Genomic DNA, 16,183 nt, shown 5'->3' with positions numbered 1-16,183 from the left:
GCCAGGCCAGTTGCATGCAGTGCAGCGCGCATGCGCAGGCCCGACGCCCGGCGGATCGGATCATGAATTTTTTATAGGGGCCGAGCCCGGGGGTGGGGGGGGGGGGGTGAGCTAACTAGTTAGGGGGTTTGCATGACACCGGGGCATGACACCAATTACGAAAAAAAGTTTTAAAATAGATATAAACTTCTTTGATATTTAAGCTTCCTCTTGTTTGGTTTGGTTGGCAACCAGTTAAGAAATGATTATTTTTGCCACTGCTTTTGAAGCTTTTTTTCTTTGAAGAATGATATACTTTTACCTAAAAAAAAAATTATGTACTATTTTTTTTAGTTTTACTTTTTCTTTTCTAAGTAGAAATAGCCTTGCTAACATGGCAAGGTTGAAAAAATGGCAAAATAGTATGTGGCTTTGAAATTAAACTTGTAAATTTCCTCGTCGTTGATTGGTAAATAAATTATGTCATAATCACGTCATAATGTGGTCATATGAAAACGCTAATTTCTTTGTCGTTGTTTGGTAAATAAATGATGTCATAATCACGTCATAATGTGGTCATATAAAAATGCTAATTTATTTGTCGCAGATTGGTCAATAAATGACGTCGTAATCACGTCAAAATCTGGTCATATAAGAAAGCAAATTTACTTGTCGTAAATTGGTCAGTAAATGACGTCGTAATCACGTCATAATTTGGTCATATAAGAAAGCAAATTTACTTGTCGTAAATTGGTCAGTAAATGACGTCGTAATCACGTCATAATTTGGTCATATAAGAAAGAAAATTTACTTGTCGTAAATTGGTCAGTAAATGACGTCGTAATCACGTCAAAGTCTGGTCAAACAAAAATGCAAAAGAAAGTTGCCATTCTAAGTCGTCAAAATGACGTCGTAAGAACGTCATAAATACGACGACATGACGAGTATTACCACTTTACGATCAGTTAATGACGTCATTACGACCGTGTCTGCTATCAGGGTAGGTTCTAGGTAAAGCTTCATAGGTACCAGTAACTAATATGTATGTCTTAAAGTACTTTGTTCATAGTGTTAGCAATTGGTGTAGGGGAACAAAGAGGGCACTTTGTGAACAAAGGTTTACCAGAAATTGGGGAGCTTTAAGGCCTATAGTAAAGAATAAGATTATAACAAAGGGGATGACTATGATGGATTAATACTGGTACTTGTTGGAGAGATTATAATGTCTCAATAAGACTACATGTGAGCTTACATGTGAGCAGGAGGAGAAGATTGAAATAGCATAGAGGAATAGAAATAAAGAGAAATGCAGAGAGATAGCAAGGCATGAGAATATGAAATATTGAAAGAGATATTATTAGAGACAGATAGATAGCACGATGTAAGGCAAATATGTCACTATTAATGAGCCTTAACTAGACAAACTAATTGAAACATGCATCCCAGCCTTCCTTAAACTTGACCAATGAAAAGTGTAGTTTTATTTAAGTCACGCCCCTCAGCAGATATCCCTGTCCAATTAGATTTGAGGTTAGTGAATATGTAATCAAGTATAAAAGATGACCCCAAGCTAGTTTTCCTCACTTGGACACCCCCATCTGGACCCCTCACTTGGCGACCCCCCTTTACTACCCCCTCCTTGATGCCCCTCACTTGGACACCCCCATCTGGACCCCTCACTTGGCGACCCCCTTTACTACCCCCTCCTTGATGCCACTCTTTTGGACCCCGATCTAGCCAACCACCCTGCCCCTTCGCCCATCATCGTCAACATCATCAAATATTCTCTATACTTTAACTACTAATATATTTGGATCGAAGAAGTTCGTCAGATCGACATAACATTATTTCGTGCAACATAAAGCGGACTGCAACAAAGAAAAGTACATTCCAAGTATTTCAAACAGTTGGCAACTGGAAACCTTCATTCCCATTGCTATAACCTATCAAGTTCTTCAAAGTTTGTGTCAACGTCTTCATCTATTAAACTCCGGTCCTCGTCCTTGTCCTTCACTGCTCCCGTCGTCGTCGTCGCCCCATCGTCCCCGCTCTTGTCGTCATCTCATCAATCCAGTCCTTGTCACCTCAACGATCCAGTCTCCTCATCGGTCCAGTCATCGCCATCGTTCAAGTCATCGTCATCGAATCGTCCCTGTCCTCGTCATCACCCCCGTCAGGAAAGTCCCCGTCCGCAATTAACTGAACTGTTTCGTAAACTTGCGATCGCGTATGTAAGTGGCCACTTAATTTACTAACATTTCCTCCATTACTAATTCCTCTCCTCCCCATCTCCCTGGTAAATAAGTTATTTGAACGTTCATTCTAGTCGAGTTTGGATAATATGTCATAAAATATATACAGTGAGAAGATAAATGAAATATAATAGTTATTTGTTGTTATAAGTTTTGTTTGATCCAATGACAGTTTTGAAGTCAGAGAATTAATTAAAAGTATATGACACCTTATTTCTATTGTGTTCCAGCGCTTGTGTTTGTTGCATTACTTTATAATTTGAAATATATATTCTTATTTGGTGGTCATTGAACTAGCCCCTCATCCGAGTTGGAACTCAGCGCTAACAGACCTAAATCCTGGTTCCTTCTCGGTATCCCGAACTCACTGCATTTCCAGTGAGGGACAGGTGCGTAGGGGTTAGACATATTTTAAAATAAATGTACATGTACTTAATTACTGAACCTTTTTCAGTGAACTGGCTGAATGAAGCACAATCCTACTCAGAATGTCTGAACAGGCTTTTTCTAGTATAGGATCCATGGTTATAACCCATCCTGGCAAAAATCTATCATGTTGAGATTCAGCCTAATAAGTTCAGAGTTCCTTTACTTTCTTGAAAACTGCCCTCTAAAACACTTTTGAATTTTGACATAAAGAAACAAGAAATTTGTTTTACTATTAACAAAGTCTACTTATACATACAAGTTGAGTAGGGGTCGCATATAATGTAGGCTACATGTTCATCTTTGGTTTTGCAAGATTGACTTGATTTCATTGATTTGATTTCAATTGTTCTGAGTAGATATGAAGGATTTATTCCTGTTCTCATGATATAAAGTTGGTAAAATCTTTCTCTTTTTAATTTAAAAAGTAAAACTGCCACAAACAATAAAAAATCCCAAATAATTTGTACATGTTTCAATGGAGGTGATTTAAAGGAAAAGTCATGCACCCCAACAAAAAGCTGCTTTGAATAGTAAGCGAAAATCAGACAAGCATAACGCTGAAAATTTCATCAAAATCCGATCTAAAAGAAGAAAGTAATGACGTTTAAAATTTTTGCTTAATTTCACAAAACCGTGGTTATATACAAATCCTTGTCGGTATGCAAATTAGGGCGATGACATCACTCATTTTTTTTTTGTATTTTATTTTGTGAAATATGAAATATTTTTATGAAAAAAAAATCATTCCTCCCTGACCATGTGGGATTACATTGTTTTAACATTTTGTAGTTCAAACAAGAGGGTCCTATTTGTTAAATTCGTAAAAATTGAAATGTTGTATAATTCAAACAGTAAAAATGCAAAAGCAATAGTGAGTGAGTGACATCATCGACTCTCTAATTTTCATATCACTGAATTGTCATTATAACTGGGGGCCGTTTCATAAAGCTGTTCACAAGTTAAGAGCGACTTAAAGAACGACTGGTGAACACTTCTTACGCGATAAACCATCGCCAATGTATATACAATTTACCACAAGAAAGGATCTCAAATCGTTCTTAAAGTCGCTCTTAACTTACGAACAGCTTTATAAAACACCCATCTGTTTTGTGAAAAATAAGCGAAACTTTAAAATGTTATCATAAACTATTTTACATCCGATTTTGATGTAGTTTCCAGCGTTATTCTTGTTTGATTTTTCTCTATGTTTATTCAATTAAACTCTTTTTTTCTGGGGTGGATATGACCTTTAAATCAATGATTTGAAAAAAATGATCACAGTGATTTAAATCGCGATTAAAATCAACGTGATTTAAATCAGCCAATCCTGCTGAATGAACTGAATATGAAAACAATTAGCTTTGTCAACACATGCAATGTCGATGCCAAAGATGTGAAAGTTGCATATTGGTATGCCCGGGAGCTATATGCCTTGATGCTTTACTCATTAGTGCAAACTGCTTACATGTACTATGCCCCATTGCTTTGAAGGATAATTATTTTGTTTCAAAATATTAATTTGTTGGATTTGAATTGTGGAAAGTAGGTAATTTTTTTTTGTTGTCTGTTAAATATGTGCTTACCAGTTATATTGGCTGTAGTGCACTAGCGTACCTACGGGGGGGGGGCAATCTGCCCCCCCCCCCCTGACGAGCCACAACCCATACAAAAGACATATCCCTCCCCCCCCCCCTGACGAGCTTGAAAGACCTTTATTGCACTCCCCCCTGACAAACTTGAAGGCCTTTTTCTTTTTTTTTGCATGTCAATATTTTTTCTTGTACGAAAACCTTTATTTTCGATTGAGGACCTTTTCTTTCTTTTTTTTTTTGCTTGTCAAATTTTTTGGCGGGCAAATTTTCCCCTCCTGTGGAAAATCCTAGGTACGCCACTGCTGTAGTGTATGCTACTTCTTCTAAAATATTTCAGGGGCCGTGGAAATGGTTTTCAAAGTAGGGGGGGGGGGGCTGATGACGCAAAAAATCACAATCATATGGTCATTTTTACGATTATGTACACGGCTTTGAAAGTGGGGTCACCCCCCCCCCCCCCGCTTCCGCGGCCCCTGTATTTCATGTGCAATGGGGATGTCTGAATCTCATCTGTAAATGAAATATATATAATTTATCTTTATTTGATATTAGCCATAAAACAAAACATCAAAACATTCACAATAGGCTTAATGAAGAAGGAAACATTGAAGTCGAAAGAATAGAATTATAAAGAAAATGTGAAACTAAATGCTAATGGCAGGGCAAACAAAACTTAATTTATTAAGATGTAAGAAGAAGGAACGGAAAAGAAGAAAAGAGACAAAGAGAAAGAGAAAGAAAAGATAACAAGAAGGAAAGGAAGGGGAAGAAATAAAGAGGGTATAAGAAAGGAGAACAAGTCATATCTTATGTGAGTAGTACATAAGGTTAATGTTGCACGCTAAAATTCCATATAATTTCTTATTTTGTACTTTAGAAAACGGTTTGGTTCATTAAAGGTCAAGTCTACCTCAGAAAATGTTGATTTGAATCAATAGAGAAAGATCAGACAAGCACAATGCTGAAAATTTCATCAAAATCGGATGTGAAATAAGAAAGTTATGACATTTCCAAGTTTCGCTTATTTTTAACAAAATAGTTATATGAACGAGCCAGTTACATCCAAATGAGAGAGTCGATGATGTCACTCACTCAATATTTCTTTTGTTTTTTATTGTTTGAATTACACAATATTTCAATTTTTACGAATTTGATGATTAGGACCTCTTTGCCTGAAGCATAAAATGTTAAACGTGTTCAGGGAGGAATGAAACTTCATTTCACCATGACAATGACAAGAAAATAAAAATATTTCACATTTCATATAATAAAATACAAAAGAAATAGTGAGTGAGTGATGTCATCAGTTCCCTCATTTGCATACCGACCGAGATGTGCATATCAAACTGTTTTGTGAAATGAAGCGAAACTTTTAAATGTCATAACTTTCTTATTTTACATCCGATTTTGATGAAATTTTCAGTGTTATGCTTGTTGAATTTTTCTCTTTTTATTCAAATCAAGTTTCCCTTACAAAAAATTCCTGTAGTACTCTGTGATATGTACTGCAGGAAGTATCGCAGGAAAGTACTGCAGGAATTACGTGCACGTAATTTGGGACGGTACTACAGAAATGTACAACAGGAGTACAACAGGTCCGTGTCCTGTGATACTTCCTGTGGTAATAACCGCATAAGTATGGCAGGAAGTATGACAGGACACGATCACCACAACCGCTACAACCGCTACAACCACTACCACACTACTATTAGTACTACAGGACAGTATCACAGGATAGTATCACAGGATAGTATCACATGATAGTATGACAGGACAGTATGACAGGATAGTATGACAGGACAGTATGACAGGACAGTACTACAGGAATACCGCAGACCAGTATCACAGGGAAGTACTACAGAACAGTATCGCAGGACAGTACTACAGGAGTACCGCAGGCTTCTGGTACTGTGTCCTGTAGTACTGTCCTGTGATACTGGTCTGGTATTCCTGTAGTACTGTCCTGTGATACTGGTCTGGTATTCCTGTAGTACTGTCCTGTGATACTGGTCTGGTATTCCTGTAGTACTGTCCTGTGATACTGGTCTGGTATTCCTGTAGTACTGTCCTGTGATACTGGTCTGGTATTCCTGTAGTACTGTCCTGTGATACTATCCTGTGGTGATAAATAGTATCACAGGACAGTATGACAGGACAGTACTTTAGGAATTCCGCAGACCAGTATCACAGGAAAGTACTACAGAACAGTACTGCAGGAATACCAAGAGACCTTACCGCAGGACAATTCCTGCAGTACTGTCCTGTGGTATTCCTGTGATACTGATCTTTGATATCTTCTGTGGCATTATTGGTCTCATCCTGCAGCCTTCTTGTGATACTTTACTGTGGTAATCCTGCAGGGGTATTCTTGTTGATTTCCTGTGACAATCCTATGGTATTGTCCTGTAGTAGTCTGTGCGATTTTCTCACGACACCGTCCTGCACTGGTTTGTTAGGCGTAGTAGTTTGTAAGAATTTCCTGTGATCCAGCACAACAACTTTGACATCTTGACTAATGAAAAGAGGCATGAAAAAACCCACAAATTTGCAAAGACGTTAAAAGCATATTCACATACCTTTATTATGTATGAGCTGTACTATGCACAGTATAGAACATCTTTGATATCATAAATGACTGCTAGAATAATGCAGTAACATTTCATCTTTAGGATAAGACATGTACAAAGATTTATATCCATGAACATTGAGATGCCACATGAACTACTTTCACTATTCATACATTGCTGCCATTTTGAGATCACATAAAGAAAGCTAGATTCGACCCAGAATCCTTCCCTCTAACACAACAATAAGCGATTATTATTAATACCTTGGTCACATTCCTTGACCGGTTGCCTTACGGCGAGACAAAATCAGCAGTTTTAGGTATTCCTGTACAAACCACCCACGTGTAGCTGGTAGTAGCTGGTACAAGGATGATTAAGACTGTTAATTTTGACTCGACGTAAGGCCACGAGCCGGCGAATGTAACCAAGGCTTAACCAGTATTATGGTTGCAAAAAAAACTGTAATAGCTGAGCAATTGCATTTTCCCCTTCTTGTCAACACCCGATTGGCTTAATACTAAAAGCAGAACATCCTTTACTCAACCATGTTATGAAACAATGGATAACCACTTCTGCATGTACAGATAATGCATGGTGCACATACAGTAAGGGATGAAATTATGATGTGTTGATCACCAGTATAAACTTAAAGTACATGAACGTAATCATAATCACTTCATTTTGCTCAGAATTCACTTAAGTCCATAAATACTGAAAGATATTTTTGAATGAATTTCACATGATTTAGAACGTTCACCATAGGTTAGAAAAAATATGAACATAAGATTACTTTGCCAAAACGTAGATCAAATCTATTGAGACATTAACCTTTTTGACATTGAATAGGCATATCATTTTACACAGTCTTCTTGTCTAAGAATTGCTCCAACTACGTATTGAAGGGTTATATATGAATGTAAGCATGAGCCCATCATAAACACGAAATTGCGGCATGTAATTTGATTTGCTACATGTCATAATTGATAACTAAATGACGTTCAATACTTGATGTTGCTACATAAAATAATTAAGGTCATGTGGCAATGTGAATTCATACCTACTCGAGTCATTTAGTAATTTCAATTAGTATATGACCTAATTAATTATGACATATAGCTCAAAATTGACTTGAATAATTATGACCAATTTGATTGACCTCAATTATTTGAAGTAGCAACACTCTCAATCGAGGTGGAGTAACTCTTCTTTAGGTCATGTTACTATTCGAATTGGAACATGTCATTGTTTAGGTCATGCAGCAATTCAAATTACTTGCTCAAGTAAACAATTACAATTGTAATATCACGCAAAATGAATTAGCTGTACATGACATAATTCTGTTCTTTGATGGGCTTATGCTTCCATATATTAAGTAAATGGCTTTAATTCTTAATGATTATCCAAAAATTCATATACATAAAATAAACCAATATGAAGAGCATCATATCCAAAGTGATCACCAGTTCACCCAATGTTACAGTACAAAAATAAAAAGCTGATTTTCTTATGTACTTTCACACATGTTATACATGTGCACTGTATGTCACTTGACCCTGGCAGACAATAGAATTGACAAGCAGTGAGTCCTACATGTACATGTAGCTGCCTGGTTTGCATACTTTAATGTTATATGAATTTCAATCACGGCCATGTGCTGTTTATACACTAAATGGAGGGATCTTGTCATAATGTTATGTCAATTAAAAACTGAATAAAATCCCAATTATCCTGAATAGCTAGACTAGCCCCCTTGCAATGGACATTGTAATCTTGTTTTCTTTTACCTTTCATTATTTTTGAAAATTTTCATACAACTAGGGCTGGGACTAAAACCCGGGTACCCGAGTAGAAAAATCAATACCCGATACCCGAAAATTGCTCACCAGTATAATGTACATGTATTTGATTTGTATTGCGTAGTGTAAGACATGATTGTAACTCATTACAAAAGTACACAAGCCTCATTTTGAATTTCACCAATTACCCTCTAAATATCCATAAATATACAAGTTTTCAAGTGATGATGATGTGACCGAGATCGTTCAATCATCGCCATGTTTCTTTTGCAGCGCAGTGACGTCATCCAGCCACTGCGACGCAAACCAATTTATGAATGAAAATATAGTAAGCATGCGCATTGCAAGCCTCAGCCCCACGCAGTATTACGTCAAAACAAGTCTGCAATACTCTGTCACCTCATACCAAAATCGACCTACGAAGCACCAGCCAATCACGTTCTTGTTACCATTTTTAGTTCATCATAAACCGAAAATGGGAACACGATCGTGATTGGCTGGCGCATTTGACGCTCCGAAACCCGGAAATCAATTGACTTTGTTCACGTAGCGATACAAACTCACGAACACGATGTAATATCGATGCTACTTCGTAAGATTTTGACGGAAAAGCAAGAATAAAAATTTGCTTACCTGTGCAGTATCGGTGAGAAAACCTTTTATAATTCATATGATATATAGGAAAGTGGAATTCTAGGTCGATTTTGGTACGAGGTGACAGAGTATTGAAACTTGTTTCGATGGAATACTGCGTGGGGCACAGGAGGCTTGCAATGCGCATGCTTACTATATTTTCATTCATAAATTGGCTTGCATCGCATTGGCTTGATGACGTCACCTATGGGGTTTTTCCACCAGTCATATTTCAAGTGACATGATTTTCAGGTACCCACCCGAAAATTACCACGGGTACCCGAAGAGAAAAAACCCGAAAGTCCCAGGCCTACATACAACTCTTTGTTTTTTTTTATACTTTATCAAAGCTTTTATGATTATAAATGTAATTAAATAATTTGACTTGATAAATGTATATTACTGGTATACTAATTGTGAATTTTAGCAAGAAACAGTATTTGTGTTGGATTAATACATAAAAATGTTGCGAAATTTCGGAACAGCGTACCCAGGCATCACAAATTTGGTCTCAAAAGATGTGCAAGACTTGAAAGTAAAAAGGCAGCTAACAGCCTCCCAGTTATTAACCCTTAGTTAAATTGGACCAATTTGACCCCCCCCCCTTCCAAAAATTTGGCGACCATGCTGTCGCACAATTTTTTTAAAACATGCCTCTTTCTAGTCTTGTGCATCTTTTGAGACCAATCTTGTGTCACCCGGTACGTGGTTCTGTAATAACGTGACATTATGTAAGTACATGTCATACCAAAAATTGCTCAAAAACGTGATTTTGTGTACAAAGTCAATGCAATAGAGGAAAAAGTATGATTTTGTATTCTAATTACGCATAAATTAGTATTATCACTTACTAACAATTTGCGTGAAATAATTTACAATTTAATTTTGTAAATTATGCCCTAGACAACCCATGTGCCAATGTTAGACGCGATTGTGCGGTCAAGATCTCAAGGAAGGGGGGGGGGGGCCCTGGAAACCCCCCCTCCCCCCTTCCCCGGCCATATCAACTCCCAAAATACCCTGGCTTTAGTTGACTTTCTGGCTCCTCTTGAGTAGTCACCATTCATTGGACAGCTTGTTTTTATCCAAGTCTGTATAGCACGAGGCAGCTTAATCTGTAGAAAAAAAAACACATACCATTACGATAACATGAACAACATAAAAATACAAGAAATAAGGTGTTTTGCCCCCATCTAGATCTCTTTTCACAAGTACATATCTATCGGATAATGAGGTCCTTGCGGCTATCTCTCTTAGCATATTCTTGCTTATAAAAGCAAACTAAGCCAAAGAGTGACAAACAATTTATAATGCAAACAAATTGTCATAAGCACATATTGAAACTCTTTAATAAAACAATGAAGAATAAATCTACATCTTCTAACAAGGATTACACTGTATGCCACTGCATGAATACAATCTGCTTAATTTTGTAATTATAATATCTACTGAAGTGAATGCCTATATAATCACCTTTTATGAACTCCAACCGTGTCTTGTACAAGAACATGGCCTTTTCTGTGTACACATGTAGTATCTTTCCCACATAATGCTGGACTTGCTGCTCGATCATCCAGAGATCCCTCTTTGAATCTTTAATGAAATGAAATGAATTTGAGTGACATAGTAAAATTTTATTTGCAGGTTAATACAAATACATGATGTAATAAAAATACATGATAAAACTTCTTCATTTCCATATTTCAGTGTTACAATTCAGGTGCAAAGAGTCATATTCTTTAATAATATTCAACATAAAATCAATGAAAACTAGTGCTGTTGTCGATAGGCCTCATATCGACATTGATGTCGACATACGAAGGATTTTCAAAATTCCGACATGTCGACATGCACGCACCCACATCGACATGTAAACATAAAATAAAAAGGGGTCTAGCCTACAATCACGAGTGTAAAGATTAGCTGAAAAGTTAGAAGCATTTATCCACAGTAATTGGCGCGATTAAAAGGTTCATTCAGCTTAGCAGCGCATTAAATGAAAAAAGAATATCTGCGAGCTGTGCGGCAGTAGAAATACGTCAGTGCAGGGCCGGCCTGCCCGATCGAGCCGCCCTCGATATCCCGTTATAGCGAGAGTAGCATTCACCGTACCCATCCACGGAAATATGTACCCATCGCGCGCTATTCACCGTGCTTGATAATACGTTGCTCCTCAATGCATTACTTTTCACATAAACGTGAGCAGCAGCGAACACGTGTTTTTGTCAAAGTTGTGACTGCCGCAATTGAGCGCTTACTTCATATCACGAAGTCACAGAAAACTTCCCTTCATTCGTTTGGAGATCGCCGCGGAAGTGATACTGAAATTATCGGTCGATTTTCATTACTTTTCATTGTCAAATTGAGGAGCTTGCGTTTGCAGCAATGATCACTGTTGTAATTGGTGATTCTCAAATTGGCTACGAGTGTTATTGAGCAATGCTTTCGAAACCGGATCCTGGTACAAAAACTTGATTCTCCAGAAAAAAAATGTGGATTAAATCGGTGATTTTGGAAGCTCAATTCCCGAACTGAGCCTGTATTATATAGATCTAGTGTGGGGATATCACTCGTGTCAAGGTGAATATATTTGATTGAGAGTGTTGTTCCACGATCGAATGCTTTTTTTTTATGTTAGGGAGCCCAGGCTAAATTACGGTCCCTTTTTCATGTCGACATTGTCGATGTCGGGATTAATTTTTAAGCGACATGTCGACATGGATTTTTGTTCCCGACAACAGCACTAATGAAAACATTAAAAGTAGAGGAGCATTTTAACCTTACTCACAGTCTGTTATTGTCGCTAAAGTCTTTACAATAAGAAGATTGGGCACTTTGCCGACATCGCGTAATGCTTTGCATCGATTTACATGTATAATAGTCTTTGTGCCTAGTCTTTTCTATGTAGTGTCTTTAATATGTAGATAAAACATGCGTCCTTTAGCTAGTTAGACGAACAATTTTGGAAATTAAAGACGGATCCATATTTTATCAACCGGAAGAGAAATTAGTGCTTAAATGAAGCTATTTGAGGGATATTGATGATATTTAGGGTGAATTGACTTCACATCTTTTCGTAAGTTTGTCATGTTCATAGAAGGCCGGACTTGATTTTATAGAAACCTCTTTTAAATTTGTGGGATTGCCTACCTCGAGTGAAGTTTGTGCAGGCTCCACTCCACTTCACTATTGCTACACTACGCTCCACCTACCCAAACTTTGAGACCGTGAACTGGATCTGTCGATCTGATATTCCGAGTGACAAAAAGTGGGATCTTATGGGGGGGGGGGGATATCAAATTCATGCAACATCACGCTCTTTAAAAAAATTAAAACTAATATTCTTCCTGCACACAAGTTTCAGTTCTTCTCCATGCCTCTATCCGTCTCAAAATTGATGATTTAGAGCCAACATGAAGTTTCTCACACGTATCAATATTCAATACATCGCATGTGTGTGAGGTCGGTCGGGTCAGACCAGGCCCGGTATCTCGCGAATATTGCATCCGCATGCAATGTTTTGAAATCGGCAGCGAATTATAAATATGTGTGAGGAACTTCATGTTGGCTCTAAATCACCAATTTTGAGACTGATAAAAGCATGGAACTAAATGAAACTTTGTGTAAAGTAAGAATATTAGTTTTAATTCTTTTTAAAAATCAAGATGTTGCATGAATTTTATATTCCCACCCCCATAAAATCCCACCTCTGTCACTCAGAATATCAGATCGAGTTCATGGTCTCGAAGTTCGCGTCTGTAACGTTGGCGAAGAACAATAGAAAACAAGATGGCGGCGTAAACATCGGGCAAGTCTCTTCCGTCTAATCATGATATTTTTCGCATTTTTTGGAATGAATTTCTTCTTCAAAAATAACGACGAGAGCGTAGAAATGTTGGAAATTAAGTTTTATCCCATGTACATGATTTAGGTCTAACGTTACTCGTTAGGCTAGATCTTTTAGAAGGAAAGTAGAAATCTCGGGGCCGGGGGTGAAAGTTTCAAGTTTTGGCTTCCTCTGTGTGGGTATATGAGAAAGGATCCCTGGCTTCATATGAGAGTGACCTTACGAAGTTACGTTAGTAAATGATTTTCACTCTCTAGAAGCCGCCTGGCTAGGCCTACGCTACAGCCATTCCCGATCACGATATTTTGAAAAGTGGTGGATATATTGACTTCAAATGTGACTGAGAGACTTGTCATGACATTTGGGAACAAATATTGGTGATGAGGTATGCTGGTATTAATCGGCCGGTGCGAAACTGCATTAGCGCCCACCCCTGACCTTGCTACAATCATGACAATACAAACATCCTCACCGCCGCCATCAATATACTACTAACTTAGCCAGCCGTTGGCCGTCCCCGGCCGCGCACACCGCAGATCAGCCCCCACCCGATAAGCGATCGGGAACAACGGCAGTGCAGTGGCCGTACGGTAATGATTAAAAAGTCGAAGAAATTTAAGTGCATGCCGCGCCAAACTACGAAAAATGGATCTAACTTACTGTTTAGCCTGTTGTGTGAATGTCTTAAGAAGTCGTTGTCCGAATCTGATCCATATTCTGTTAGTTTTTGTTGAAATATTGACGGCCTTCTTCATCAAGCTTCGGGTTCAGCTGAGCAGTTACGAACGTTTTTTTTCAAATGGCGGAACCGGAAACACGTATACGGTATAGTACAGTCCGTGCGTTTGTACGGGGAGCTCGGAGGGGGGGGGGGGGTCTTACTTTTTACTTGGCAACCAGACAATTTGACTATTTTCGCCATCATTTATATATCATATTATTAACGTAAAGGAATTGAATAAAGTAAAATTCAAATATTTATTTCTTCTTCCTTTCTTTTTCTTTTCTATGTCTTTTAATTTTTTTCTTTCTCTTTATTCTTTTTTTTAATATAATTAAGGATAGGATTTAAAAACATGTCTCACAATTTTACTGAAAATATGTTATATAGGCCTACTAGTATGCAAGTAGGATGACAAAGAAAGCAATGAGGAAAATCACAGCTCCAATCCTATGTATTTTTAATTTTATTTCTTTTCAAAAACACACATTTTATCCTTTCTTGCGATCGAAGGAAAGATCCCTTTATAAGGTTCAAGTAGTAAAAGAAAATAATCTTAGATCAAGTGCCGGCAGGGTATTTTGATAAGGGGTGGAGGAGCAAGACAAGCAAATATAAAGATACCATTTTGAAGCGAAACATAAGAAAAGATAATAACTTTGCCAACGAGGTAAAAAATAATATGATATCGGTTGTGACACTTTAAGGATGGAAAATAGTTTGAAAATATATAGATACAAACTTCATACAAATTAGAAAAAAAGAAGCAAAATAAACTGCCATCATATGTGAACAGAGATACAAGATTGTTCTTGCAATTAAAAAACATATTTACAAACTATATATAGCTTCGCATCATAAAAATAGATTGAAAATATCCAAATTTATTTGATTTAAAAAGAAATAGATATAAACCAGCCTGGCTAACATATTGCAAGGTGGCAAAGATATAAACCGGGGATATAAAGCAAAAAATAGGCCTTAAAATGGAAATTAAATATCCTATTTTTAGTTTATCCTATTCCACCTGTAAAAAATATTGTGAATAGGAGAACAAATATTGAAGTAATTTTATTTATAATAATATATTTGTAAGAAAATAGGTCCTTTTTACAAAAAAAAAAATAAAAAAATAGATGGGAAACTTGGAAAAATGTATTTTCTCGCAATAAAAACTTTAAGGGGCCAGAATCGCATTAAAACTTGGTTATGAAACGTGTAAAACAAAATCTTAGATAGCATTTTAACTGAGATTTATTTTTTAATCAACATTCAACGCTGAACTTTCTTATGTTAATTGTTTATCAATATTTTGTGAAAACAGATAGTGTGCACATCGTCATGAATATTCATTTGGTGGGCTGATGATGTGACATTCCCATTTTTCTTTTTTAATGTTAGATATGAAATTATGATTATCTATTTTTTCAATACATGTGTAAATAATGTGTCCCCATTGTAAAGTTGCTGCATTAAATAACTAATGCGGTTAATTAGTCGTCATTCCAATTGTTTAAGTTCTTGGTAGAAATATGTTGAATAAATCTAATTTCATATATTGTACAAAAGAACATGGGATATGACATCATCAGCCCACCTAATGAATATTCATGAGACATGCCTAAATAAAACTGTTTCATGGGAATATTGCAAATCCTTAAAATTCAACTTAACTTCGTTATTTGTCATCCGATTTTGAATAAATTTTAAGCATTTTGTTTTGTGAATTTTACTCTATTTATTGATTATCTCTAGCGTTGACCTCCCCTTCAATTATTTTCTTGTATTGTTAGAAAGAGATGGATGAAGTAGAATAATACGTTCATGCTTATATTTTTATTCATTACAATATCTCTTTGAAATTCAACCCGGCTTCCTCACAACCATTAAGCTCTAAGAGTGTTAGGTGTGTCCTGTATATTTCAACACGTACCCTTTTAAATATAGTCATTTTTTTATTATTCATCCTGTTTTTTATGAAAAATAAGTGGCGAACAAACAAAACAAAAATGATAATTGAAATTTAAAAGAGCGCATGAAAAAGAAATAACCCTGAAAACGAACAATAGTCCTCAAAATATAAGTTGCCCATTTTGGGGTCAATAATTTTTCGCATTTTTCAGTTCGCGCTTTGCTCCTAGTTTTGATCTAGTACGTATAGTACCCTTTCTCGTAGAAATAGAAGCTATCAAACTTAAAACCTCTGAGTCTCAGTAGGCATAACCCCCCCCCCCCCTCGCTGATATAGACCTACACAATGGGACAGGGTGAAATATAATTTTGAAATAGGGCCTATATGTCACAATCTAGCTATCACAAAATTAAATTTTCATATAAAAAATTGTACTTTTTAAAATGAATGGTGCC

General features: G+C 36.8%; 1 long non-coding RNA gene across 1 annotated transcript; it reads right to left on the bottom strand.

The window, feature by feature from the left end:
- Positions 1–8,001: 8,001 nt before the first annotated feature.
- Positions 8,002–13,905, bottom strand: LOC135155897 (uncharacterized). The gene is made up of 3 exons (XR_010295016.1): positions 13,756–13,905; positions 10,722–10,841; positions 8,002–10,363 (listed from the first exon to the last, which is right to left on the bottom strand). It is a non-coding gene; the product is annotated as an uncharacterized LOC135155897 (long non-coding RNA).
- Positions 13,906–16,183: the final 2,278 nt, after the last annotated feature.

Source organism: Lytechinus pictus, chromosome 11 (assembly GCF_037042905.1).
Source record: "Lytechinus pictus isolate F3 Inbred chromosome 11, Lp3.0, whole genome shotgun sequence".
In the NCBI taxonomy this organism is placed as follows: domain Eukaryota; kingdom Metazoa; phylum Echinodermata; class Echinoidea; order Temnopleuroida; family Toxopneustidae; genus Lytechinus; species Lytechinus pictus.
The sequence above is the reverse complement of the archived record's forward strand: the minus strand, read 5'-3'. Positions and strand labels throughout refer to the sequence as shown.